The 4,489-nt window shown below is 52.1% G+C and overlaps 1 long non-coding RNA gene across 1 annotated transcript; it reads left to right on the top strand.

Annotated features, from left to right (window-relative positions):
* The first annotated feature begins 977 nt into the window (after window positions 1-977).
* LOC118025176 lies at window positions 978-3,774 on the top strand. Its single transcript, XR_004683254.1, has 2 exons — window positions 978-1,907; window positions 2,282-3,774. It is a non-coding gene; the product is annotated as an uncharacterized LOC118025176 (long non-coding RNA).
* Window positions 3,775-4,489: the final 715 nt, after the last annotated feature.

Genomic DNA, 4,489 nt, shown 5'->3' with positions numbered 1-4,489 from the left:
CTTTTTACAGAACAGGAAAGTGAGGGTTAATGAAACTGGACTCCAACCTTAGTCTATATAGGGGCCTGAGAACTACAGTCCACAGGCCAAAGCTAGCCCACTGCCTGTTTTTGTAATTAAAGTATTATTGGAACATAGTGATGCCGTTTGTTTACATATTTTCCATGGCTGCTGTACGGCTACACAGACAGAGTTGAACAGTTGTAACAGAGACCATATGGCCCCCAAAGCTGAAAATATTTACTAATGGTCCTTTAGAGAAAGCATAGAGTCCACTTGGTGTAGAATCCCTAGAGCTGTCACTCCAGGGAGTATTTTAGTTACAAGAGAATGGATGGGGTGCCTGGGTGGCTCAGTCGGTTGAGTGAGAGACTCTTGGTTTTGACTCAGGTCATGATCTCAGGGTCGTGGGATCAAGCCCCACGTTGGGCTCCGCAATCAGTGTGGAGTCTGCTCAAGATTCTCTCGCCTTCTCCCTCGCCCCACTTGTGTGCATGCTCTCTCTCTCTCTCAAATAAATAAATAAGTAAAATATTTTTTTTTAAAAAAAGAGGGAGAATGGAAAATGTATCAGTAGTGGAAAGAGTACTAGACTGGGAGCCTGTAAAAAGTGGCCATGGGACCTTGGAAAAGTCACTCCACCTCCTAAGAAATCTTTTTTCTGATCTACTAATTAAAGACACACTGCCAAGTTTCCAAATTAGAAGGTGTCCTAAACACTTCTTTCTGGTTTGCAAAAAGCTATTTTAGCAGAGGGAGAGAGAAAGAGAGAGAGCAAGCTCAAGCAGGGGGAACAGCAGGCAGGGGAGAAGCAGGCTCCCTGCTGAGCAAGGACCCCGAAGCGGGGCTGGATCCCAGGACCCTGGGATCACGACCTGAGCCGAAGGCAGACGCTTAACCGTCGGAGCCACCCAGGCGTCCCCTTTATTTTGATAGTTTTACATTTTAAATTTATCTAGTTTTGAATGAATTTTGGTGTAAGTTGTAAAGCCTGTGTCTGCATTTCACTTAATTCCGTATGGTTTCTAATTAATTGTTTCTATTTCTGGAGAAGTCGGGGATAATTGGACTCCATTTCAGTTCGAATTTCAGAAATATAATGGATTCAGCTGGACCCCAGGACAGGGGCCTCCGCTGAACTGCGGGCACCGCATCCTGCACTGCCCCCGCCTCCCGCAGGGGGCGCCCGAGTCCCGCTCCGAGACCCTGCGGGGCATGCGCGCTCAGCCCTTCTCCTCGGGGCGCGGACCGGCGTTCCAAAGCCTCAGAGCCCACTGTGCTGACGCCCAGGCTTCGGGAGGACGAGGGGCCTCATCCACAGTCAGGAGCCGGACCTCCTCCGGCCCGCTGTGGAGACTTCGGGAGGATGTGGGGCCGCGTCCACGCTGACGGCAGCCGGGTCTCCTCCGGATCCGCTGTGGAGACTCCGGGAGGACGTGGGGCCGCTTCCACACTGACAGGAGTCCGGCCTCGTCAGGACCCGCTGTGGAGACTTCGGGAGGATGTGGGGCCGCGTCCACGCTGACGGCAGCCGGGCCTCCTCAGGACCCGCCGTGGAGACTCTGGGAGGACGTGGGGCCGCGTCCACGCTGACGGGAGTCCGGGCCGCGTCAGGACCCGCCGTGGAGACTCCGGGAGGACGTGGGGCCGCGTCCACGCTGACGGCAGCCGGGCCTCATCCGGACCCGCTGTGGAGACTCCGGGAGGACGTGGGGCCGCGTCCACGCTGACGGGAGTCCGGGCCGCGTCAGGACCCGCTGTGGAGCCTTCGGGAGGACGTGGGGCCGCGGCCACGCTGATAGGAGCCGGGCCTCCTCCGGACCCGCTGTGGAGACTTCGGGAGGACGTGGGGCGGCGTCCACGCTGACGGGAGTCCGGCCGCGTCAGGACCCCCCGGGGAGGAGAAGGTGAGGAGAAGCCGCCTGAGCGGGGACTGCCGGGGGGAGGGGGGGTGCGAGCTCCCGGGGCCCCGCTGGGGAAGGGCGCGCTGTGTCGATGCGGGGGCTTTGTGTGCGCCGACGTGGGGTCCCGCGCGGGGCTGGGCGCGGGGCTGGGCGCGGGGCTGGCGGGTCTCCCCTTCCTGAGCTCGGATCCGCTCCGAGGTCCCAGGGTCTGTGTTTATGGGCCACTCGGATTCGGTTCCTGGGGCTGCTCAGACAGTCTGCAGGCAGGGAGGGGACACCTGCCGCGGGGCTCGTGCTCCTTCCCGCGTCCACGCGGTCAGGATCTGGGTGGGGCTCCGGCTCCGGCCCGGAGGTTGGCGTCTCTGCCTCTCTGGGAGGTGCTGACGTGGGTGTTCGGAAGAGTCACCGACTGCGGCGAGCCTGTCCCAGCGGCACAAACGCTCAGTCTCCGCACTCAGGCCCCCAGCTGTCGTTGGCTCAGCACATTCACCACCTCACACGGGGCGCTTGGGTGCGTTGGACCCCGAACAGGGACGCCGGCCCGCGGAACCCGCACAGGACCCTAAGTGCGGAGATCATCCGGTGTCCACACTGCAACCCAGCCCGCAGGCCCGCTTCCACGGTCACCACCTGCCCCACTGTCTGAAGCGTCCTTTTCCACTCGCGTCCGGTTTTCTTCCTCTGGAACTGCTCCGGACACGTTGCCTTATGCGGGTAACCTTGGCGGATGTAAAGAGCAAGCTGGTTGCAATCTGGCCTTTCCTGTCTGGCTTCTGTCACTGCGGCTGTTTTCAGTGTCCACCCACGCAGTGATCTGCCTCAGTCCCTCATTCATCTTTTCACTGTGACTAAACATAATAATATCGACCACTTACAACATTGCAGGTGCACAGTTCTCTGGCCTCAGCCAAGTTCCCGCGGTTGTCCCTCATCCTCCAGCACTCTTTCCTTCTCCGCGAGGGGGACTCTGTGCATGAGACGCCAGCTCCCCATTGCCTTTCCCCTCGGCCCCTGCAGCCACATTCTACTTCGTGTCTCAGGATACTTCCTGTAAGTGGGATCACACAGTGTCTGTCCTCCTGTGACTGGCTGATTTCACTCAGCGAAACGACTTCCAGGGTCAATCCGTGTTGTAGCCTGTGTCAGAACTCCCTTCGTTTTTAAGGCCGAATCGAGTTCCACACTGTATATGCCACATTTTGTTTATCCATTCATCCGTCAGTGGACACTTGGGTTGCTTCCACCTTTTGGCTGTTGTGAAAATTGCTGCTCTGAATAAGGGTACTTGTACTTTCAGTTTTGGGGGGCATATAGGCTGCAGTGGAATTCTGCGTTCAATATTTTGAGGAGCCACCCTATTTTTTTCTACAAATGAACCATTTTACTTCATTCCTTCATAGGGCAGAACAAGATTGCCAGTTATGGATCTACCTCATTTTGTTTATCCTTTCCCCATTGATGGACATTTGCATAGTTTCTGGGTTTTGCCTATTGTGAACACTGCTGCTACGAATATTTCTGTACATTTTTGTTTGTATCAGTGTTTTCAATTTTGGGGATATACATCTAGGAGTGTAATTGTTGAACCATATGGTAATTCTACTTTGATCTATTTGAGTAAATGCCAAAATATTTTATACGTAGACTCACCATTTTTTACAAGCAAGGTGTAAGGATTTCAGTTTCTCAACATCCTTTCCAAAATCTGTTATTTTAGTTTTCTTGATTATAGCGATTCTATCGTGTGTAAAAGGACATCTAACTGGTTTAAATCTTCATTTCCATAAAGACTAAGGATGCTTAACATCTATTCATGTGCTATTCACCATTTGTATGATTTCTTTGGAGGAAGGTCTATCCAAGTCCTTTGTCTATTTTAAAAAATGGGTTGTCTTTTTGCTGAGGAGTTGTAAAAGCTCTTTACATATTCTGGGCAACAGACTCTTATTAGATAGATAATGTACAAATATTTTCTTCCATTCTGGGGGCTTTCTTTTCACTTTCCAGATAGTATCTTATGAGGTACAGATTTTTATTTTTTTTTACATTTCTTTTTTAAGCGTGAGTGAGAGAGAGTGTGCGAGTGGTCAGGGGCAGAGGGAGAAGGAGAGAGAATCTTAAGCAGGCCCCACACTCAGTGTGGAGCCTGACGTGGGCTCGATCTCATGACCCTGAGATCATGATTTGAGCCAAAATTAAGAGTCGGACGCTTAACCAACTGAGCCACCCAGGCACCCAGAACAGATTTTTAATTTTGAGGATATTATTTTATCTATTTTTTCCTTTCCTTTCTTATGCTTTGGTGTCAGATCTAAAAGCATTGCTAGATCCAAGCTTATGAAGATTTATCCCCATTTATTTCTTCTAGAGTTTATAGTTTTACCTCTCACGTTTAAGCCTTTAATTTATTTTGAGTTAATGTTTATATGTGGTGTGAGGTAAGGGTCCAATTTCATCTCTCTGTACATGGATAGTCAATTGTCTAGCACCCTTTGTTGAAAAGACCATTCTCTCCCCCAGTGTAATGTTGCCACCCTTGTCAAAATTCAGTGGACCACAGATGAAGGGGTTTATTTCTGGGCTGT

This window comes from Mirounga leonina, unplaced genomic scaffold (assembly GCF_011800145.1).
Source record: "Mirounga leonina isolate KUSES-001 unplaced genomic scaffold, KU_Mleo_1.0 Mir_101466, whole genome shotgun sequence".
In the NCBI taxonomy this organism is placed as follows: Eukaryota; Metazoa; Chordata; class Mammalia; order Carnivora; family Phocidae; genus Mirounga; species Mirounga leonina.
This window is presented reverse-complemented; position numbering and strand designations above follow the sequence as displayed.